At 39.7% G+C, this 25379-nt stretch overlaps 1 protein-coding gene across 1 annotated transcript in view; it reads left to right on the top strand.

Annotated features, from left to right (window-relative positions):
- GALNTL6 (polypeptide N-acetylgalactosaminyltransferase like 6) overlaps nt 1–25379 on the top strand; it is a gene marked incomplete at both ends in the record, with an annotated part of 1083563 nt that overhangs the window by 559333 nt on the left and 498851 nt on the right. The gene's annotated exons all lie outside the window — the stretch shown is intronic.

Here is a 25379-nt window from a genome sequence, read left to right as displayed (position 1 = left end):
GAAGTAGTACTATGTTCCAAGTAGAAAACTTTTAAACATTGTGAAATATGAAGCACGGAAAAATCACCAGTAATGATCCATATATATCAGTAAATTAAATACATAAGTGGTACCACACAGTATTTGTCCTTCTCTATCTGGCTTATTTCACTTAGCATAATGCCCTCAAGGTCTGTCCATGTTGTCACAAATGGAAATGGAATTCCTACTTTCTCAAGGCTGAGTAATACTCCATTTTGTGTGTGTGTGTGTGTGTGTGTGTACAAATATACATGTATATATATTTATATATTCCATTCATCCATTGATGGACACTGTGGTTGTTTCCATATCTTGGTTATTGTGAATAATACTGCAATGAACATAGGAGTATAGATTTCTCTTTGAGGTCCTGTTTTCATTTCCTTTGGGTATATAACCAGAAATGGGATTGCTGGATCATATGGTAGTTCTATGTTTTGAGGAACCTCCATACTGTTTTCCTTAGGGGCTGCACTAATTTACATTCCCACCAACAGGGTACAAGGGTTCCCTTTTCTCCTCACCCTCGCCAACATGTGCTATCTCTTCTCTCTTTGATGATGGCCATCCTAACAGGTTGAGGAGATACCTCACTGTGGTTTTGATTTGCATTTCCCTAATGATCGGTGATGTTGAACACCTTTTCATGTACCTATTGGCTATTTGTAGGTCTTCTTTGGAAAAAATGTCTATTCAATTCTTCTGCCCACATTTTTAATACATATTTTGGATATTAACCCCTTAGCAGATATATGCTTTATAAGTACTTCCTCCCATTCCATAGACTGCCTTTTCATTTTGTTGTTGGTTTCCTTGCTGTGCAGTAGCTTTTTCGTTTGGTGTATTGTTTCTGCTTTTGTTTCCTTTGCTTTTGGTGTCAAATTAAAAAAATCATTGCCAAGACTGATGTCAAGGAACTTACCCCTATGTTTTATACTAGAAGTTTTATAGTTTCAGGACTTCAGTTTAAGTCTTTAACAACTTTGGAGTAGAAAGATCGCTTTGGCAACTCTGTGAAAAACAGGTTTTAGAGAGACAGTACCAGTTAGAAGGCTGGTTCAGTTGAGGCAAGAAACAGTAAGAGACAATCACTGAATTAAGAAGTGGAGACAGCAAGGGAGAGAGAAACGTGGAAGAACTATTTTATATACATTGAAGTCTAAGACGAGCACACTTGATCTGAGTGCTGGGATGCCATTTGTGAAATGCTAGATGATCGTTTAGGTTTATGTCTTCTTAGTTCAAACCATCTTTTATTCCTCAAGTGATTTCACCATCTACACTCTCTGAGAAGGCAAACTGGAGAAAACACCATTCGTCAGTCCACATGTTGACACCGGTATAAAAAGTGCTGTAGTTGTTGTGCTACTTCACGATTCCCTCGTTTCCAACTCTGTGACTACCAATAATTATCTAAGGTAAGGCCATGGCTGTGACCCTGACACACTGTCTAGAAGCTTGATGAAGTGCAAATGGGTTTGTGTAAATTGGTCGTTTTCGAGCTGGAAAGCCTGTTTTGAAGCTGAGAAATCTATTTTACACCATGCGGTTTGCAACTTTGCAAATCGCATGGTGTAAAATACAGATCTATTTATGCCTTGAACCTTGCTGTTTCTGGGGAAGAAGACTAAGAATGGTAGTTTAGTTGTAATATTCCTTCAAAAGTTGCTGTGCCATCATGTGAGTTGTATGTCCTAGAAGACAAGCCATTATAGAAAAATCTTATTGAAAAAGTAGGAGAAGGAGAATAGGAATATGATCAACGATTTTTCCATAGAGTTTTCCAGCTAGCTAGAGAAATGAGCTAGGGGAAACACTTCACCCCAATCCTCCCGAATTCAGTCACATCAGCAAATTGAATCTTTAATAGCTTCCATGTGCTTAAATTCTGAACATATTTATTAGGAGAGTCTTAGAACGGAAATGAACTAAGGGTCCCAGCAATTCATCTTGCTAAACTTCATCCTTGGTTCCAAGCCAGGATGCTCTTGATGTCCTGAAGTTTGACTTCAAGATAGATGTGGTTGAGAACTGAGGTGTGGCTGTAACTCTGCCATTAGGCTACCAATTGGAGGAAAAGCCAACAAGTCAATTCATGCAAAATATCACCCACATGAGCAGTATTCAGACCACAGAAGTCCCAGCTTGTAACCAGGGCACTGGTCCCTCACAGAAATGTTTGTCCCATTTGAGGTATTAGAAGACAGGACCACCTGTTCACTGGTTCTTCATCACTGAAGTAGCAACATCCGTAGCTACAGCTCATTTTAATGGGCTCATTTATGCCTAAAGGTAACCCATTAAGAGAAGGTTTCTGAACCTAACCTTACACCTAAAACAATTAGAGAAAGAAGAACAAAAAAACCCAAAACTTAGCAGAAGGAAAGAAATCATAAAGATCAGATCAGAAATAAATGAAAAAGAAATGAAGGAAACAGTTGCAAAGATGAATAAAACTAAAAGCTGGTTCTTTGAGGAGATAAACAAAATTGATAAACCATTAGCCAGACTCATCAAGAAAAAAAAGGAGAAAAGTCAAATCAACAGAATTTGAAATGAAAAAGAAGTAACAACTGACACTGCAGAAATACAAAGGATCATGAGAGATTACAGCAAGCAACTATATGCCTATAAAATGGACAACGTGGAAGAAATGGACAAATTCTTAGAAAAGCACAACCTTCTGAGACTGAACCAGGAAAAAATAGAAAATATAAACAGACCAATCACAAGCACAGAAATTGAAACTGTGATTAAAACTTTTCCAACAAACAAAAGCCCAGGACCAGATGGCTTCACAGGTGAATTCTATCAAACATTTAGAGAAGAGCTAACACCTATCCTTCTCAAACTCTTCCAAAATACAGCCGAGGGAGGAACACTGTCAAACTCATTCTACGAGGCCACCATCACCCTGATACCAAAACCAAAGATACTACAAAAAAAGAAAATTACAGACCAATATCACTGATGAATATACATGCAAAAATCCTCAACAAAGTACTAGCAAACAGAATCCAACAACACATTAAAAGGATCATACACCATGACCAAGTGGGGTTTATCCCAGGGATGCAAGGATTCTTCAATATATGCAAATCAATCAATGTGATACACCATATTAACAAATTGAAGAATAAAAACCATATGATCATCTCAATAGATGCAGGAAAAGCTTTTGACCAAATTCAACACCCATTTATGATAAAAGCTCTCCAGAAAGTGGGCATAGAGAGAACCTACCTCAACATGATAGAGGCCATATATACGACAAACCCACAGCAAACATCATTCTCAATGGTGAAAAACTGAAAGCATTTCCTCTAAGATCAGGAACAAGAGAAGGATGTCCACTCTCACCACTATTATTCAACATAGTTTTGGAAGTCCTAGCCACGGCAGTCAGAGAAGAAAAAGGAATAAAAAGAATACAAATTGGAAAAGAAGAAGTAAAACTGTCACTGTTTGCAAATGACAAATAATATACATAGAGAATCCTAAAAATGCCATCAGAAAACTACTAGAGCTAATCAATGAATTTGGTAAAGTTGCAGGATACAAAATTAATGCACAGAAATCTCTTGCATTCCTATACACTAATGATGAAAAATGTGACAGAGAAATTAAGGAAATACTCCCATGTACCATTGCAACAAAAAGAATAAAATACCTAGGAATAAACCTACCTAAGGAGACAGAAGACCTGTGTGCAGAAAACTATAAGACACTGATGAAAGAAATTAAAGATTATACCAACAGATGGAGAGATATACCATGTTCTTGGATTAGAAGAATCAACATTGTGAAAATGACTATACTACCCAAAGCAATCTACAGATTCAATGCAATCCCTATCAAACTACAGTGGCATTTTTTTTTCCACAGAACTAGAACAAAAAATCACACAACTTATATGGAAACACAAAAGACCCAGAATAGCCACAGCAATCTTGAGAAGGAAAAGTGGAGCTGGAGGAATCAGGCTCCCTGACTTCAGACTATACTACAAAGCTACAGTAATCAAGACAGTATTGTACTGGCATGAAAACAGAAATATAGATCAATGGAACAGGATAGAAAGACCAGAGATAAATCCACGCATATATGGTCACCTTATCTTTGATAAAGGAGGCAAGAATATACAATGGAGAAAAGCCAGCCTCTTCAGTAAGTGGTGCTGGGAAAACTGGACAGCTACGTGTATAAGAATGAAATTAGAACACTCCCTAACATCATACACAAAAATAAAATCAAAATGGATTAAAGACCTAAATGTTAGGCCAGACACTATGAAACTCTTAGAGGAAATCATGGGCAGAACAGTCTATGACATAAATCACAGCAAGAACCTTTTTGACCCACCTCCTAGAGAAATGGAAATAAAAACAAAAATAAACAAATGGGACCTAATGAAACTTCAAAGCTTTTGCACCGCAAAGGAAACCATAAGCAAGACCAAAAGACAACCCTCAGAATGGGAGAAAATATTTGCAAATGAAGCAACTGACAAAGGATTAATCTCCAAAATATATAAGCAGCTCATGCAGCTCAATATCAAAAAGACAAGCAACCCAATCCAAAACTGAGCAGAAGACCTAAAGAGACATTTCTCCAAAGAAGATATACAGATTGCCAACAAACACATGAAAGAATGCTCAACATCACTAATCATTAGAGGAATGCAAATCAGAACTACAATGAGGTATCACCTTACACCGGTCAGAATGCCCATCATCAAAAAATCTACAAACAATAAATGCTGGAGAGGGTATGGAGAAAAGGGAACCCTCTTGCACTGTTGGTGGGAATGTAAATTGATACAGCCACTGTGGAGAACAGTATGGAGGTACCTTAAGAAAACTAAAAATAGAACTACCATACAACCCAGCAATCCCACTACTGGGCATATACCCTGAGACAACCATAATTCAAAAAGAATCATGTACCACAGTGTTCATTGTAGCACCATTTACAATAGCCAGGACATGGAAGCAACCTAAGTGTCCATCGACAGATGAATGGATAAAGAAGATGTGGCACATATATATAATGGAATATTACTCAGCTATAAAAAGAAATGAAATTGAGTTATTTGTAGTGAGGTGGATGGACCCAGAGTCTGTCATACAGAGTGAAGTAAGTCAGAAAGAGAAAAACAAATACCATATGCTAACACATATATATGGAATCTAAAAAAAGAATGTTTCTGAAGAACCTAGAGGCAGGACAGGAATAAAGACGCAGATGTAGAGAATGGAGTTGAGGACATGGGGAGGGGGAAGGGTAAGCTGGGATGAAGTGAGAGAGCGGCATGGACATATACACACTACCAAATGTAAAATAGATAGCTAGTGGGAAGCGGCCACATAGCACAGGGAGATCAGCTCGGTGCTTTGTGACCACCTAGAGGGGTGGGATAGGGAGGGTGGGAGGGAGGCTCAAGAGGGAGGGGATATGGGGATATATGTATACCTATAGCTGGTTCGCTCTGGTATGCAGCAGCAACTAACATACCATTGTAAAGCAATTATACTCCAATAAAGACGTTAAAAAAAATAAGAAGTTTTCTGTTTCCAAAGAGTGTGATTTACCTTGCCATGAGTTTAAGTTTAGCAACCCTAGAATTAAAATATAAAAGACAAACAGCAGATGAGAACAAAATTTTATCATGTCATTTATTCAAAATAGTACATTCTAAACCTAAATACATTCAACCATCTTATGTTTCACACTTGCCAGAAAAGGTAAGTAAAATATTCTTTTACTAAACCAGAGACAGACAGATAGACAGACAGACAGACACACACACACACACACACACACATTTATTAGCCTAAGCCATCTTTGTAGGAAAAAAAAAAGAGCAATTAATAGATAAAACTTGAAAGCTGACTTGTTTTATTCTTCTGTGGGCCTTCTGTCTATCTGGAATGATGGCCTTATGAAAGAAATACTTTTTCTTTCCTAAAACTCTGGTGGTTGAGAGATTTCCTTAGATGTTCCTGCTTTCTTCTCCCCTGCTTTTATAATATGATAATTTAGTCAGGAGCTAAATATGTCTAGCTTTTTATACTTTCCTTAGTGAATTGTAAATTACTTGAAAGTATGTGCATATTTTCCTTGTTATACGTATAGAAGATGGTGAATAGTTTTTTGTCCCTCAAGGTATAAAACATATATTAGAAAAAGAGATGAAGAAGGCTAAATGTATGGTTGGCATTGTTATTTTAATGCATTTATTAAATCAGCAGAAGCATACTGAGTGTCATGTGTCAAGTGAACTCAGCACTGGGATATAAAAGGAAATAAGACATTATCCCCACTCTCAAGTTCAATGTAGAAGACATTAAATAAGTTAAAGCTGTAATACAGTACAATACATTGTATCATAATAAAAACCAAAAGAAGAGGAGGAAATGTACATTAAAATTTTGAATTCTTATGTACCAGGAATTTATCCATACTTATGTATGTTTGACGTGCATAATCTCATTTTATTCTAAAACTATCCCAAAGACGTAGGCATTACCTTCTTAATTGTGTACACCGTTAATAAACACAAGAGGTACCATGATGAAATCCACAGTTTTAAAAAAATTTTTATTGGTGTGTGGTTGCTTTACAATGTTGTGTTAGTTTCAGGCGTACAGCAAAGTGAATCAGTTATACGTGTAAATATATCCACTCTTTTTTAGATTAGGTCACACATTTTTAAGTTGGCAGAGTTGGGAGTTGAGTTCAGATCTGCCTCCAAAACCACGGCTGTACATAACCATGTATGCCTCTTCTGAAAAATCTAAAAAGATACTTTGAGAACCCCTGAAGATCAGGGAAGGGACCTTTTAAACTGACTGGAAGGTCAAGAAATGTATTCTAGAGGAGGAGAGATTAGCTGACCCATTTGTGAAGGACTCATAGGAATTAGTTGGATGAAATGAAACGGCCCCCCTGGGAGTGTATTCCAGGCAGATTTTGCAGCATATGTGAAAGCTTGGTCATGAGATCTCACGCCAATCTGGGCAAAGGCCAGCAGGTTCTGGGTTAATAGAGGGCTTCCTATGACAGGCTGGGTGTTGGGATGTGAAGCTAGAAGTGAAGGAATGGGCTCTGCAGACCCAGCTAACTTCATCATGAAAACTATGGAGCTTCACTGTAGCAAACTGGGGAGAATTGAGGGCTGTGCAGTGCTCTTTGCTGTATAGAACGTGCATCTCATAGCCCTGAGGGACGTGTCAACACCCAGCCTGGGGAGAAGTCCTTTCTCTTCCCAAAGAAGAAGAAGCGTATTGTTTTGCAACTGTGCACGGTACCTTGTGCAGGTCAGGATTTCTCTTAACTGGCTCCTGGGTGATTGTGATCTCCAGTCTTCCTGCTGTTGTTTTATTCAACAATACTGTCTTGCCTGCAGGGGCCGTTTTGAATTCACTCATTCCACACTTACTGGGTACACACTCTGCATGGTTCCCGACACCAGGTCCTGGAAACACAGAGATGAGTGGGACCTAGGCTTCACCATGAAGGTTCTTCTAGTTCGGAGACTGTGTAGATCAAGCCAACACAGTGCTGAATGTGCTGTAAATAGCGATATGGGAAGGAAGCTAGGACAGAGGCCAAACATGTGGTTCAAAGAACAGGAACAGGTTTTTCCCAAGAGGCCACCTTGGAGACCCTATTTCACAGAAATGTTCTTTCTGCCCTGCCTGCTGGCGGTGGCCCCTGTAGAATCATTGCTTCAAATATCAATGTCCCACTCACATCCTGCCCTAAAAGGCTGACCTGAATCGAGTGTCACTGTTCAGCTGTGTGGCTTTGCAGTTTTAAAGGTGATACGTGTATTTTTACGTCTAATTCACCTTCCTAAGTAGCCAGTGTGTTTGGCGTCTGTGGTAGGGCCCAATTTTACATTTCCCTGTAGTTGGAGAAGGGGTGAAGGGGTAATGGTATAAAAACTCAGTGTGCACGTACCTGGCTTAAAACTCGCAGGGAAGTTGGTTAAACTAAATTATTAATTTAATTTAATTATTATTTAATTATTAAAAGGTAATAAATATCTTTTAAGTGGCATAATATAAATGTAAATGATAGCTTTATGAAGCTATCTTTTAAATGGCATAATATAAATGTAAATGATAGCTTTATGAAGTATATGGAGATACTAATGCATTTATGGCCACTGTCAAGAGTTCAATGCAAATGGTCCTATACATTGTGCCGTCTTGAGTAAAGTCTTATGATAAGAAATTTTATAGATTTTCTTTCCTGATAAAGACCAAAGAAAGTATATATTGCTTAGTGCAGGTCAGGACCCACACTTCATGTAAAGTCCACATACTATTTTATTACCAGGGCTAGGGTAGCATAAATATGTCAAGATTTTTAGAAAGGAATGAATTTTATTTATTTTAAAGACAGGCTTAGGCTTAGGAATAGGTTGTCTTCCAAACGTTCAGATGGCAAGTTATTGATTTTGCAATTAGAACATACTAACTTATAGTGATATTATTATGACTGATGATACTTTAAGAAGTCGTGTCCAATGTCAGGGTTAGGTTTTGAAGGTGGGATTGATTTTTTTTCCCTACAACGTGAATGATGGAATGACTTACTCCAGTCACTGCCCTGTTATTCATGAGGCCCGTCATATGTGTAGCTCTTTTCGCCCAGGGACAATGAGGAAGGTAGCCAGTGTTACTGATTCTTCAGTTTAGAAAGAGATCCCTCATCCAGCACCTACAAACGGAGGCTCTGGCAGTTCTGTGTGATGCTGTGAGTGGCAAAGTCCAGAAGATTAATTTGCTGTATCCAGCAGCTTAGATCTTAAACGCATTGCTGGGGCTTGTTATTCAGAAGGTGGGGCTTCATTTGACAGTCACGTGGCCTTCAGTGTCTTCATTCTGTCATCTTTAACCAATTTACACCATGGTCACTGTTTTCCCACATCAGAGCTTACTCACTTTTCTAAACTAGACTTATTTCCATTCTCAAAATAAGAACAAGACAAATATGTTAGGAATTTAAGATCCGTGTATTCTACTGTCCTTTCTATTCTCTACCCAGAGAATACTAAGAAAAGTTCAAATATTATTGATGTTCCTTCTTAGCCTTCTCTAAATAAAGGATTAGGTTGGAACTCTGGGAAGTCTAAGAACCATTGGAGCTGACATAGTTCATTTGGTCTTGGGTTTCTCTACAACTCACCATGGAGGGGGAAGGGTAGACCTCCTAACTGCTTACAAGTGGGACTTTTCTGACCCTTTGAATTACCTTAAATGGGGCAGAAATGGTTAGGAATGACATCATATAGTTATAATCCTACTAACTTATCGATGCCAGGAAATCTGACCTCACTTATCTAATAAATTCGCTTTCCCTCTCTTTTTTTTAATATAGTTGATTTATAATGTTGTATTAGTTCCAGGTGTGATTTATATATATATATATATATATATATGCATGTATGTGTGTATGTGTATATATATGTGTGTGTGTGTGTACACACACACATACACACATTCTTTTTCAGATTCTTTTCCCATATAGTTTATTATAAAATATTGAATATAGTTCCCTGTGCTATGCAGTAGGAACTTATTGTTTATCTATTTTATATATAGTCTTGTGTATCTATTAATCCCAACTCCTAATTTATCCCTCCCTCCCCCCTTTCCCCTTTGGTAGCCAGAAGTTTGTTTTCTATGTCTATGAGTCTTTCTGTTCTGTAAATAATTTCATTTGTATCTTTTTTTTTTTAGATTTCACATGTAAGTAATATCCTATGGTATTTGTCTTTCTCTGTCTGTCATACTTCCTTTAGTATAATAATTCCAAGTCCATCCATGTTGGATATGTTCATCCAATGAAACAAATGGCATTGTTTCATTCTTCTTTATGGCTGAGTAATATTCCATTGTATATATGTACCACATCTTCTTTATCCATTCCTCTGTTGATGGAATCTTAGGTTGCTTCCATGTCTTGGCTATTGTGAATAGTGCTGCTGTGAACATTGGGGTGCAAGCATCTTTCTGAATTAGTTTTCTTCAGATATACGCCTAGGAGTGGGATTGCTGGATCATACAACAACTCTATTTTTAATTTTTTAAGGAAACCTCCATACTGTTCCATAGTGGCTGCACCAACTTACTGCACCAAATCCCTCTTAGTGAGAAAATAATCTCATACTTGCTATTCTTTCCTTAAATCGCTAGTTCTTGCTCACTTAATCCTCCTGCCATCAACTTAGTTTTTACATAGAAACAATAGATAGAGGAGGACCACATCAACTTCCCACTGTTAGCACCACAGCCTGAGCTGCACTGGTATTTGAACACTGAGCCTCGTTTCTCACAGTGATGGAAGAGTGGCCTGGCCTCCATCCCTCTACTTGTGCTCAGGATGCTCCTCCTTCTTTTATTCAGAAGAAGGTCCCTACAGCATTGCTCTTCTTTTTTTTTTTTTTAACATCTTTATTGGAGTATAATTGCTTTACAATGGTGTGTTAGTTTCTGCTGTATAACAAAGTGAATCAGCTATACGTATACATATATCCCCATATCCCCTCCCTCTTGCGTCTCCCTCCCACCCTCCCTATCCCACCCCTCTAGGTGGACACAAAGCACCGAGCTGATCTCCCCGTGCTATGCGGCTGCATAGACTACTTTTTTTTTTAACATCTTTATTGGAGTATAATTGCTTTACAATGGTGTGTTACTTTCTGCTGTATAACAAAGTGAATCAGCTATACGTATACATATATCCCCATATCTCCTCCCTCTTGCATCTCCCTCCCACCCTCCCTATCCCACCCCTCTAGGTGGTCACAAAACACCGAGCTGATCTCCTAGTGGGCAGCATTGCTCTTCTGCAATCAATATCTCTTCCACTCTACTAGTCATTCCAACCATATCCTAAATATGTCTTGATGCCATCTAATTTAAAAACATTTTAATGCTGCTACAAATACCACTATATTGAAAGCATAAAGCTTACTTTCACAGCAAAATTTCCTAAAAAAGTTATCAATACTAGCCCCTTGGCACCTCTTCACCTCCCATCAACCCTCTCCAAGCAAGTTTCCATTCTCACCCACCCACTAAAATACCTCCTTCAAGGTTAGCTATGACTTATATTGTGCCCAAGTCAATGGCCAGTCTTCCATCCTTGTCCCACTTGAACTCCAACACTAATTGACATGGTTGAGTACTGCTGAATGTCAGAAACACTTTCTCCTCTAGGCTCCATAAACCTCCAATCTCTTGATTTTCCTTCTAACTCACTAGCTGTCCTTTCTTAGTCTCTTTTCCTTGTTTCCATCCTATCAGACCACTAAATGTTGCCATAACCAAGGATTTTGCCCTCTGTTCTCTTTTACGTATTTTTGATTTCAGCTTCCTTCTTGGGTAGCATCGTCCCTACTCATGGCTTTAACTACTGTACATACACTGATGATTCTTGGACTAAGGTCTTCAGCCTAGAGCATTCTCCCACACCCCAGGCCTATATATCCATATGCCTAGTCAACATCTCTACTTGGGTGTCCAAGCCTAAGATGCTACCCCCTGAATCTAACCCTCTGTCCTAAGTCTTCCTCAATATATTAGATGGAACCACCACCTATCGGACTGCTGACATCAAACAGGAGTGATCCTTGATCTCATTCCACCCTTTGTGGTCCATCAATAAGCCCCCCTCATTTCTCATCATCTCCACTAATAGGATCTTTGCACAAGCCACTTCCATCTTTTACTGAATTATTATAAGAGCATCACACTTTAACTCCTTTCCTCTGTTTTAGGCCCTGCCCATTTCACTCCTGCATGCAGGAACCAAGAGATGTGTCTCATCATACATCGGGTCATATTACCCCCACGTCTAACTCCAGTGGCTTCCTGCCGTAATCAGATTAAAGTGCAAATGACTGGCCATTGCCTTGAGTTCCTTGCCTTCTCTCCACTTTGTTCCCTCTCTCTCTATCGTTGAGAACAGTGCCTGCCATGCTGGTCCCCTTTTTGTCTTTTGGACAAACCAAGCTCATTCTCGACTCCAAGTTAAAACTTGCCATTTTGCCTGGAACATTCTTCCCTGAGATACTGCATGGTTGCCTCCTTTTTATGGTTCAAATCCCAATCAAATATTATCTTCTCTGAGAGGCTTTTCCTAACTGAAATAGACTCTACTTATTCTCTTTCATGTTAGTCTGTTTATTTTTTTATTTAGCACATACTAGTACCTGAAATTACATTCTGCATTTATGTATGTGCTTATCATCTGTCTTTCCCTGTGATAATGTACATTCTGATGTCAGGGACTCTGTTTCCCACAGCATTCCCATTACCCACACTCTGCTTGGCATAGAGTAAGTACCCAGGGAAGGTTTGCTGTAGATTCCAGAGTCAGATCATGCTTCCCTATTGACACTATTAAATCAGCAAGCAAGCATAACTTCTAGAAAGATTTCTCATGGTGATTTAGCCAGCTTGAATGTTCTATTTTATGTGTTATTTAAATATTATCATCTGGGAAATAGACACAGAGCTCTTACTCTGATATAATAGACATGATTGCTAATTCCATTTATTATTTTTTGCATTTTTTAACATCTTTATTGGAGTATAATTGCTTTGTAATGGTGTGTTAGTTTCTGCTGTATAACAAAGTGAATCAGCTATACGTATACATCTATCCCCATATCTCCTCCCTGTTGTGTCTCCCTCCCACCCTCCCTATCCCACCCCTCTAGGTGGTCACAAAGCACCGAGCTGATCTCCCTGTGCTATGCGGCTGCTTCCCACTAGGTATCTGTTCTACATTTGGTAGTGTATATATGTCCATGCCACTCTCTCACTTTGTCCCAGCTTACCCTTCCCCCTCAAGTCCATTCTCTGTGTCTACATCTTTATTCCTGTCCTGCCCCTAGGTTCTTCAGAACCTTTTTTTTAGATTCCATATATATGTGTTAGCATACGGTATTTGTTTTTCTCTTTCTGACTTACTTCACTCTGTATGACAGACTCTAGGTCCGTCCACCTCATTACAAATAACTCAATTTTGTTTCTTTTTATGGCTGGGTAATATTCCATTGTATATATGTGCCACATCTTCTTTATCCATTCATCTGTCAGTGCACACTTAGGTTGCTTCCATGTCCTGGCTATTGTAAATAGCAACACGTTTCTTAATATTCTTTTTCTTCTAGAAATGTTGGCAGATGTTGGCAGCTAAATTTTCCTCAGAAATTAGATGATTATGTAATGTGAGATGTGAGATAAGGGCCCATTAGCCACGTCCTATGAATGCTAATTTACCTAATAAAAGAATTTAAAATTACTAGGAAAATAAGACAATTTTTAAAGAAATGTATGAGAAAGATTGGATTTTTCATTAAAGAAGTACTGTGCCTGACAATTGTCCTTTTTCCACTACAGAAAAGGAGTATCTCACTAGTAGTGCAGTAGAAATACAGCATATTGCCCCAGGGTGTAAATGTCTTCAGGATGCGAACAAAGGGACAATTCTAAATATTAGTTTTATTTAAGGATTTTGTCTGTTCCACTCCTCACAATTAAAAAAAAAATGCAGAGCTCTTAAGAGCTCCTTAGAACAGAGCAAAGAGCATTGGTAGGAAACATCCAAGGCTGTGCAACATTCTTTCATGGCAAGGCTTCTTGCCTGGTCTATCAAAATATCAAAATAACATTTTTATCAAAAATAATTATATAGGCAAAAGTATATAAAATTAACATTTTTATTTTCCCAAACCTTTCTGAGTAAATGAGTTAGATAAAGCACCTCCAAGTGAAAGGGTAACAGTTAGTCACTGATTCCAATAGCTGGGTAACAAAGCCTTTTCCAATCAGGTTTCCAATTATTTGCTTGCAACAAAATTAAAGAAGAACCTATTTGAGTTATTGACTGATAGGTTATTAAAATAATGTTTAATGATAGATCAGTATGTGATTTTTGGTATTTAATTCAGAAGGAATTTGAGTGCTACCATAACAAAATCCCTTCCATTCATAACTGCTTATTTATGTGAACAAATTTTCTCAACATTTATATCTGTAAAAGCAAAAAATAGGATTCAATGATGCTGAACCTTGAAAAAAAAAAAGTACTGTGCTTGAAATAGTGATTATTTTAACTCCAAATGTGAAGCTGACTCTTCCTTAAAGCCATTTGGGTGTAAAGCTGATTTACTGAGTTACCGCTAATTAAATGAGTTTTAAATGATAACTCTGCGGTTGTCGTAAGTGGAATGGAAAAAAGATGCACGTACAACTGCAATCAACGACGACTATTCACTGTCTACTTAATCCTTTATCTACTTGCATGGCTGCTTTTCACCATCTAAAATTTGTCATAAGCTATAGAAAAGGTCATTATTAAAATTTGAAAAGTTTTCAGCATGGGAGGTGGAAGGTTACAGAATGATACACCAGTACTTGAGGACTTAATAAAATGTTTTACTTTTCTTTCTTTTTCTGGCAAAGGTTCTGAATACATTCACCATTTTTCTCCAAATCACAGTCTGTGACATGACCCTTAGGACAGAGATGACTAAAGCCAGATTAATAAACAACCATAAGTAACATGACGCATACTGCTAGTTACATTCCTGAAAACATGCCCCATTTGTAAAATAAAAAGTGTCCAATTTGAGCTGTGTTGGAAAGAAATGTAATAAAAATACTACCACAGACTTGATCTACTTCGTTCGTGGGTCACTTCACTCGTTAAACTTACTGAGAGCTTCCTGAACCCGGGTGACGCGCTGGGTACCACACAAACTCCAGGCTCTGTCTGTCCACTGCATGTTCATAACGTGTTATATAATCCCGTGTTATAATGGGAGAAATACAAGTATGGAATGCTATTCAAGGCCCAATGAAATAAATTCCACAAGGGAACGAGGGGCTGCAGGGAATTAGAAAAGAGAGACATCACTGTAAATTGGGAACATTAAGAAAACTACCCCCATTTTTTCCTTTATATTTGTTGACAGTCTGCTCCACCCTAGTGTCGCCCAGTTTTCTGCTGGAACATAATTGAGTCAGATAATAATATATCATCAGTGTCAGTCCTTCCTGATGGGGGAAATCTTTTTCTCTAATTCCCAAATGCAACCAAATCTGGGACACAAGGTCCCCAAGGTTCCTTATGTATCTCTCTGTCTCTCACATTAGTCCAGTTCAAAATGTAGGTGTCACCTTAGATTCCCTTCCCATAGGTGTTAGATGTCCTGGTAGAACCTTTCTATCCTTCTGGGCTCAGAAGAAGGGTCCAGTCCAAACCCTTTTTCTGGACCCCATCCTTTGCACTTTTATTAGCCCACTGGGCAGGACTGTCTGTCAGATCTAATTGGTGACCAGGTGTCCAACGCTGAGTAGACCAGCCTCCACACCACCATGCCAACTTCGGTTTTTTTTTTTTTTTTTTTTTTTTTTTTTTTTTATGGCTGTGTTGGGTCTTCGTTTCTGTGCAAGGGCTTTCTCTAGTTGTGGCGGGTGGGGGCCACTCTTCATCGCGGTACGCGGGCCTCTCACTATCGCGGCCTCTCTTGTTGCGGAGCACAGGCTCCAGACGCGCAGGCTCAGTAGTTGTGGCTCACGGGCCTAGTTGCTCCGCGGCATGTGGGATCTTCCCAGACCAGGGCTCGAACCCGTGTCCCCTGCATCGGCAGGGAGATGCTCAACCACTGCGCCACCAGGGAAGCCCCGCAACTTCTAATAACAACTGTCAGGGTCACACCAGAGCTGTAGACACTGTGCCTTGTGTCCGTCTGGATGTTCCAGTAGGTTCCTGGGGCCAGTCCACACAGTGTCACGTCCTGCCTGGGTGCCAGCTCCCCAGGTAGCCCCCAGCTCCACAGCCAGCTCGCAGGATGCTGCACACAGAACCAAGTGGAAACAAGAAACCCTTTCCATCCAGGCAACATTGTAAAGAGTTTTTCCCATTCATAAGGGAAGTCATCTTAGTTGCTATGGTAAAATTTCAAAATGTATAAGATTTAACTGAGTTTGGTGAAATATATCTGGTTAGACTTGGCAATTTACTGAGCATCCTCATCTTTAGCCATCTGAGTTTCCTAGGGCCCCTGATATAGACACTGCTTCCCTCGCCACGTTGTTTCAAAGGACATAGTATTCACTCTGGCCCAAAAACGGATAAAAATCTCTTTCCTCCGTTCTTTTGAATACAGCTAAGAGAAGGTTGTACTTTCTATGACTTTCCTAAAGTTTAAGAGGCAGCCAGTGAGAAGTCACCATATAAAGTACAGGCAGCATGAAATTTTTGGCTAATAAGGTCAGCTTGACTACCTGGCTTACTTACCAGGCCTCCTGGGCACTGTTCCAAGGTTGCCAGGTAAAGCCAAACTCCAAGCCCAAAGGGCTCGTACTGTTTGCAGCTGCCTTGTGTGGGTCCCTGCTTCCCAGACCACTGTCCGCCTGTGGAGGCAGGGTGCTCTCTACAAGGACAGTTTCTTCTCCTGAAGAGCCAAACTCCTCAAATTTAATTAGCTAAGTTGCAATGTCACCTTCAGTAGATCTGTTGCTATTTAACCAGTGTGCCAGACAGATGATTCTACGTGTGCAGGTCTATCAGCACAGCTCTTTATTGGAGATAACATAATATTTAGCATATCATGTAATCTCTGGGCTCCTGGCTTCATGGGTATCAGACTCTATCTTGTTCTTTACCATTTCACTAAAACTGCACAATAACTCAAAAACTGGGGTTCAGGAAATCCTTATTGGCCCGTTAAGTGAATGAAATTGTCTGTAAAATGTGAAGGGGAAAGAGAGGGGAAAGTTGTGTAGTTTCTTTCAGCCTTAAATTGTGGGCAGGATTTCAGGAAGCAGAAATAGAGAGGTTACTCTGGGCAAGGAAAGCAGCTTCAGTAAGGAAAATGCGGGACATACTGAGAGGGGCATAATGGGCCCTCTTTTGTGACGGGGGGGTAACCTTGTCTTTGTCAACCTTACGAAGTGTTAGCACCGACCACGTAACCGAAAGTGGCGTCCGGCTGCTAGACACTCAGAAACCAATAATGAGGCGAGGTTGCTGGAAAGGAGCGTGTGCTTTATGTTGGAGGTTGGGGGGACGCCCGTCCAAAGGCTGACTTCCCCCTGCCCTACAACAGGGGGCAAGAGCTTTTATAGGCCGAGCGAGAGGCTACATGTAGAGACAGCAAGTCAGCTCTGAGAGTCATCTTGAAATGGCTCATGCGACGGTCTGACCAGTGTCATCCTGATTGTTTTAGGTACGGTTACTCTTCAGTTCCGGGGTCCCGTTTCTTTGAGGCCAATTCTTGGAATTGTGGCAGCTTATGTCATGGCTACATCCTGGTCATTATTGTTTTGTCCTGTTGGACTGCTTTTTTTTTTTTGCTTCTGTGTTTTCTCATTTCTCTGATTAAACTTATTCTTTGGGTAAAGTTTTTCCACAGACAAAAGGCAGGCGGAGGACGTGGGGGGAAGGATCACAGGCTTCTGCTCCATTTCAGCCGTACACACCACCTTTGTGAGCCTAACTACCCTTTTCTATCCCCTCGTGACATCTGCAATCTGATGTATTACAGTTAGTTTGTTTTCCCTATGGTTTGTTTTGTACCTTCTATGCAGGGAGATAAATAATGAGAGCTGTTTCAAAAAACACAAGAGCCTAAAAGGATTGTAAGTGCAGTTATTGATTGAAGTGGAAGAAGAAGTGGAAAATGCATTTTCTTGCTGTATCGAGTGCAGGAGGGAGAAAAATAACAAGGGAGGCGGGAACAAACCTCTTCCCAAGGTAGCACAAGACTACACTGTCAAATCCACATCACTCAGAAAGAGAGAGGAAAAATAAAATCCTGAGAAAAACCTGAAGGAAGACTAGTAGGCAGAGGTCTTAGGATGTGGCTGGGTTGTTTATAATTGTGATGCCTAAGCTGGTATGTAGACGGCGTAAGAAAAAGTGAAATATACACTTGGAATAAAAGCAAGATGTTGTGCTTTGCAAATGTAGTTTCCGATGTCATCCGTCTCTCCATTTGTCCACCTGCTCCAAGCATGCTCTGTACTAGGTTGTAGGGGCGCAGCAGGCGGGTGTGTCCCTGATCTCAGGGACTTCCCCCTCCAAAGAGGAGAGGTACACGCTAAATAAATAATGATACGATTAACTATCTAATCACAGTGTGACGCGAACTATGAAGGAGAATTACGGGGCTGCTGTGGGAATGTTTAACTGGAAGAAACTTAGTCAACAAACTTGGGAAAGGCTTCCCTGAAGAGGTAACATTTTAACAAGCAAGCAATCTGCAGAGGATCACTTCATGGTTGCTGTGAGATGATCCTCTGGCAAGTCCTATCATACTATTTCATTTTTTACATTTAAATATTATATGTCATTATCTCCCAACCAGCTCCTATAAAGCAAACACCTGTAAGTAATAGTTACTCTCTACGAGATTAAGGAATGCTGAGTATACATCCACATCAATCATTCTCTTCTAAAGAGATAGGGAGAGGCTCTTTTAAGCCCAGGGATCACCAAGGATAGGAAAATTCTGGATCATAGAACAGGGATCACAATAGAAATAATAATAATAATAGTAGTAGTTGTTAGCATTCAGCATTTATTGTGTCAGAATATTGTGTACATTAAGCAGTTTAGTGTAGTTTCTGTTGGTGAAGGCTTGCCTGGACATTTTATGATGCTTGTACTTTAAACTGAATGACATTTCCTTAAATTATGTGGAAGTATATCAAAATACAATTTCTTGTACACTTTCAACTGAAGCAGTTAGTTTCAACTGTTTTTTTAAATAAAATATCCCTGATATATAGTTTTGAATATACCAATTTAGATCTCTTTTAATTCCACCATAGAATTTTACTTTTATAAAACAATGTCTGTGTTTCAAAACAAGGCAACGAAATGAGCCCAAGGAAGCACAGACTTGGAAGAAATCATCTTAAACGAGGCACCATGATTACAAAAACAATTCTTATTTGCATTCCCCCTATGGCTTGAACACATCATTAGTGTGATCCTGGGCCCCTTTTCACTGGTACCTAGTATTCACCAAGCTGGCAATGTTTGTGTGGGAGAGGGCTGTCTCCACATCCCACACAGTAGGGATGCTACACTAAAGAAATTAGCATTTGGTACTTAAACATTTGTGAGATTTTAAAAAATCTCCACGTTTTTCCATTTGATGCTTTTTTCTAGCTGAATTAGATAGGAATCCTGGGCTAAATGTAAAGAGTTAATTAAAAGTAATAAAGTCCAACTGTGCCATCCAAGTACCCTCTGTATATTTCTAATTAAAACTCAGACTTTCATATATAAAATAATCTTACACACTTAGTATATGTTACATACATTTTTTTGTCCCCAGTTTAAGAAAACCATACTAAGTTCTTGGTTTATCAAACAACCTTCAGTAAAAACATTTTTTTCTGAATCATATCAATGCCTTTCATAGGAAATATCCAGTAAATTGCATTTAGTAACACATAATAGTTCTTAGTATAATTTTGTGAAATACTTTGTTGCTTTCCCTCAAAATTATACTTTCTAATTTTATGCAGATTGGTTTGCCATCTTACAAATCAGTCTTCTTCAAAACAGTTCCGATTCCTAATGTCCTCTTTATTTCTTAAAATACTTCTGTAACAAGAATTTAAATCACTGAGAATTTTTTCACCACAAGATTACATCATAAAACACATCTTTAATGACTTTTAGTAACATTTCAAAAGAACAAGGAAATTACTACTTTTCCTTTACTAGATTAGGATAGCCTCACAGAAGAGGCCAAGGATTAATCCATAACTGAAACAAAACCAACACACTACATCCTAAAAGGCATTCATGTTGAGATAGATAAAATATGAGTTAACTTAGAATTTGTTTTTGAAAATATATGAGTTAACTTAGAATTTGTTTTTGAAAATATATGAGTAACACGATAGTTGAATTTTATAACATGATTCTATAAACTTCCACTAATAATTGAAAAACAGTATTATATTAGTGGTAAAGTAATTCCTGGAAGAGTCAGTACCTAATGAATGGAATAATATATTTTTATTTACTTTTCCTTTTTATAGCCATATATCTCGTGATTTGCAGCTAGGCTGGAGTTGACAAGTATAGCACACTGTTAATTGAGATTTATTGAACACAGAGCTTAGAAGTAAATGTAGGTGCTTTGTGAAAGCATTGGCCTTTGGCTTTCCATTTCACAGTTCCTTCAGAGGTGAAAAACACAGTTATTAAATTAAGCCAGTACACATAAATATTACTGGTCCATCAGCTGGTACATTTGAAGAAACCTCAAGCTTCTTTCACCTAACAGGAGCACGAATTGGGCTATGCACTGTTTTCAAAAGGTTAACAAAGCCAGTGGGAAATGCAAATAGCATTTCCTAAAGTAATCTCCTTTCAAGTTTTCCTGTGAGCCTTTAGATAAGTGGTGTCTTAACTGCACACCTATTATCTTCTGCCCTTTTTTCCCATCTCAGTATGTTTATAGACTTCTTACGAAAGATCTTGAATCTTGTGAAATTTGCACTTATATTTTACTCTTTTGCAGAGTGCACTAGTGTTCCTTAGTAATGGTGTAGCTGATTTTAGCTTAGTAAGTTTCACTTCGTGCTATTAATTGTCTCAAGTTCAACTGGAGTACTCTAAGTCACTAAATGTACCTTCTTAACCAATACACTGGACTCTTAGGGCATTGAAAACTTGAAAGCGATGCACTGATAATAATGAACATTATTTCTAAGCTAAGGAGAAGAAAAGTTTAGTAATATCATAGGTAATGGGCAAAGACAAATAAAAGCAGCAGATTTCAGGCTACCGTTGGACTGAAGCTACTTCTACAGATTGTTCTGAAACCACTAGCATGACTGTATCAATTAGCTATGACAAAGAGCCTCACCATTTATTAGTGTAAAACATCGCCATTTCTTAGCACATGACTCTTCTAGTGAGTAATTGGTTGGGGCTCAGAGAGTGGATCTTCTGGCCGTGTCTGGGCTTCTCATACAACCGAGGGTCCTTGAAGAGACCACTTCTGCAGCTTGACAAGCTGCCAGGGTGGGCACCTTGGCTTTTCCACATGGAGTCTCCCACTCGCCAGCAAGGTCGCCCCAGCTTACTACATGCATCAACAGTAATGCTCAATAACTACTCTCTAATAAGAATACAAGAGAGTTTTATTCCAGCCAGACTAAGAAGTATAGCCCAGGAGACAGAGATTCAAGAAGCGCTTGAATTGTGTTCCTCTGGACTACAAAACGGGGGAGGCTTATAAAGGCAAAAACCGCAAAGTTCTATAAATTGTTTATCAAGAACTCCAACTGCAGCTGGCAAGAAGCAAGGGTGCTCGTTAAGCAGGGATTCCTTGGGGTGTGAAATGGTTGCACAGTGACAAGGGGAGACCTTGAGGCCATAAGTTTGCTGCTGGCAGAGGTTGTTTTGAGAACGGCTGGTGGTATCCTTGAGTTTGATATAGTTCAGAAAACTCAAGTTCGCAGTGATTCAGGGACATATCTGAAACCACATCCACAGTGGCCACCTGGCTCCATTTTAGATAACTGAACCACAGTGGCTCCACTTTGATTTTTAAACTCATTCTTTCCCCTAATGGTTCAAGCAGATGTACAATGCATGTCTGAAAGGCCGTAAGACAAGCTGTTGTAGTTAGCATAACGTTTCAGGCAAATCATCAGCAAGCCAGAATGACTTCCGCACACGTCAGTGTGGAACTTCCTGGCGTGACATGGCAGTGGCGATGTTGAGAGGGGGAGAGAGAGACAAGCCTGGAGAAGCAGGCATGGGATCCTAGGCGCTCGCTGGTGCTGACGTGTTGTCACTTCCACCACACGCCACCGGCCAGGGCAAGTCACAAAGCCAGCCTATACCACAGGAACGGGGCAATCGCCCTTAGCCCCCCTGGTATCCACAGCTTTTAACATGTGACTGTGCAATGAAGAATTGAAGCCATCTTTGAAACCAGTCTTTCCCAATGATATTATACTTTGTGAGCACTTTTCCAGAACTAGGTCTTTTAGATTTTCTTATACCATGACTCAAGGTAAACTGTTGAAATCCACCTGACTGTGTTTTTACAAACTATCAATGAAGTGCACTTTCAAACTTCTGTTGTTTTCTACACTGCTAGGAATTCTGTATCATTTAAAATAAAGAGGCATCTCATGGGGCTGTATTTTGTTTAAGTCTATCAGAAAGTATTCAATAAGTGTTTTTCAGATGTCTACTTTGTGACTAGTTTTATTATATCATCTTTTTATGAAGCATTCTCTGCTCAGTTAACTGATAACAGCATCAGTCTCTTGCTGATGGGGGAAAAGAGCCAGTGGGCATTCCTGGGAAAGACTAGCCTGCGCATCATTTTAGAAAGTAATTAAGAAATGACTTTCTTCTTCTGAGACTTCGGCCTCAGAATGGCAGGGAATTAACTGGTCAGCCTTCACTCTGAAGGTCAGCACTGTTCACCTCTGACCGTCTCCTAGCACAGGGCCCATTTGGAGGTGGGGTGCGTCCAGTATGTGGAAGGAGAGTCTGGGGAAATAAGGGCAGGGGGGGTCTTGAGAAGATGAAAGGAAATGATTACAAGACTGGTCCTATTTAATTGGAAGACATATGTGGAAAAGAGGTAGAATCCCTGCCTGGATACCAAGGTAGACAGCATTAGAAGTCAGGCAAAATTGCCGCCTTGACAGACCTGCCGCACTTTACAGTGAAGTGAAGTTTGCATTTCAGCCCATCTCTGCCCTTAAATAATGACGGTCACAGACAAGTCACTCCTCCTATTTTGAGGCACAGATGGAATGTTCATGTTACAATATATAAATGTATCAGATCAACGTGTTCAACAACTTAAATTTATACGGTATTTTTGTCAAATATATTTCAATAATAAAAAAAGAATTGCCTGGGGAAAAAAAGCAGATTGAATAAACTGGTGATTCTGGAATGCTTCCTTACGTTTAATTCGCTTATCATGTCTTCTTTCTTCTCTAAAAATCTTTTTTTTTTTTTACAACAAGAAAAACTAATCCAATCCCTGATTTTAAATTTCACTGGAGTGATATGAATTGCAGGTCGATGACCCCAAGCTACCTGGGCACCTGCAAGAGGATGAAAAGAGCTGGGTTGACTAGTGTTGTTGGGCTTTTCAAAGCTCATCTTCAAGAAACGTAGCACAGCTGCAAAATGCTAGAGAGAAGTGCCTGCTTTTCAAAAATGGCAGGCAACAGTGAGGATGAGCGAGATGGCTCTTCTGTTGAAAGCAGCGTGAATCCGTGCGGGACCACACAGCGCCTGGCGCAGAAACAAAGGAGCTACCATTTATTCAACATTCACTAGGTACCAGGCAGTCTGCTAAGTATTCTGTGTGGGATGCCTAATGCAGTCATCATGGTGACCCTCCGGGAAAGGTAGGATCACTGTCCTCACATCCCAGAAGAGGTAAAAGAGGCCAGGAGATTCAGTGATGCCTGTCCTGAAAGGCACGAACTCCAGCGCTCACCTTTAGCTAGTTACATACGAAGGAAGGGCTTAATATACAATGAATAACTAATGGAAAGAACCTACGCAGGAAGAGAAGGGCCTGTTCCCTTTCACATAATGTGAGTTTTGTATTATCTGCCGTAGTTACTGAGCACACCATCGGCACAGTTCTGTTAAACACAGAGACACAAAATGCTTACAGTAAAAAGGACTTCCAAAATCAATTAAAGCACTGAAACTGGGTGAAATCAGGCTATCCATGCCAATGCATTGCCTTCATTTTTGATAAGTAACACAACACAAAGTATCGTGAGCCCTTTGGATTTTGAGAATCATGCTTTGACGTTTCCGGAAAAGTCTTACTGTTTGTAAAAACAACAACAAAAAATTTATTCTGCTTCTCACAATTCATCATACTAAAGGATTCTTCTCCTGAAATGGAGCTACTGCTTTCATAACTCAGGTCAGTCTAAACACCCACCAGAAGATGTCTACACATGGGATGTGACTCTCACACGCATCCATCTGCATGTGCCCGCACACATGCACACAGACACGCAGACTCAGACACTGTCGGAGTGAAAAAGGGCCACCAGGACCGTCAAACCCAGCTCCCCTGGTTTTGCATATTTCACCCAGCTGGTTCATAGCCCAGGGCTGGTATTTACATGGTATGCACCAGTGGAACATAGCCATGGATGAAATACTAAAATTCTCCAGAGGCAGCTGGTAAATAACCAGGGCCACAGTCTCCATCTCCTGAGGGTCTCCAACCACCCCACCCCCCGGGGGTAGAAAGCAAGTTTCTATGGTTCCTACCCCAAGATGCCTGGATCCAGCAACTAGAGAGGGAACTCCTGGTACAGCAGGGCGCCTTGTGAGCTCTGCCCCTACATGAGGAGGATCAGTAGTTTTGATGGCACCCCTGGCTAAGGCCTAACTAGAATCCAGGTCTCCAGTCCAGAGCCCAGAGTTCTGCCTTTCTTAAATGTTAGCATTTTATTGAAATTCAAATAGAGGTGCTCATCTGTGCTGCAAAACACTAGCCTTAGAAATTTAAAGATAACCTTTCCCCTCTCCCCTAGAGACTTAATTTCTTTTTACTTGGTCTGATCGTGTAGTAACATTTTCCCTGTAACAGTGTGCAAGTTTATTGATGCCACTGTAATTCCAGTGCTCTCCCATCTCACATGACTTTCTCTTTAAATATTTTATCTCCCCTCCCCTGTTTCTCCAGTTCTTTTCAGCTCTGGCTCTCTACTTTCCCTTTTTTCTTTATGACAGATCTTTTTCTAAAAACTATGCGATGATCTGCAAATCACACCTGAGAGTCACAGCCGAATGCCTCACACGTCTAAACTATTTCTCTTTTCTGTTTAGTATCTCAAATGTGTATTGAAGCACTTAAAAATTAACTAACAGTGATTCAAGAAGAATTCACTTGATATATCAAGATGAAGTTTTGTGTACAGTGCTCAGAATCCAAGTATTTTTGAGAGCTTTGTTATGGTAGGTCTTTAAGTGCATTTGTACAGTTTTCAAAAGTGATGAAAATTGCCTAAATTTCACTTGCCTCACTTAATTTCCACATCACTCATTTACTTAGTCAAATAACCCTAATTTTTCATCTTCCATCTCCCTAGTACCTAACAATGTAACAGTCGTAGTTCTAGGGAAATGGACAAGCAGAGGTGAAGAAATTCAGGGCTGGTCCCTCCAGCTACCTGCTGATTTTTAGTAGACTCTAAACATTCAAAGGAATGGGTCATGAAGACACCTCGTCTAATATCTGCATCTGACAGATACATCTAAAGTTGGTTGTTCAGAGTTTGCCT

The sequence above is a fragment of the Mesoplodon bidens genome, assembly GCF_964165515.1.
Source record: "Mesoplodon bidens genome assembly, chromosome: 6".
Classification (NCBI taxonomy): Eukaryota; Metazoa; Chordata; class Mammalia; order Artiodactyla; family Ziphiidae; genus Mesoplodon; species Mesoplodon bidens.
Note: the sequence above shows the minus strand (reverse complement) of the source record. Positions and strands in the feature narration are given on the sequence as shown.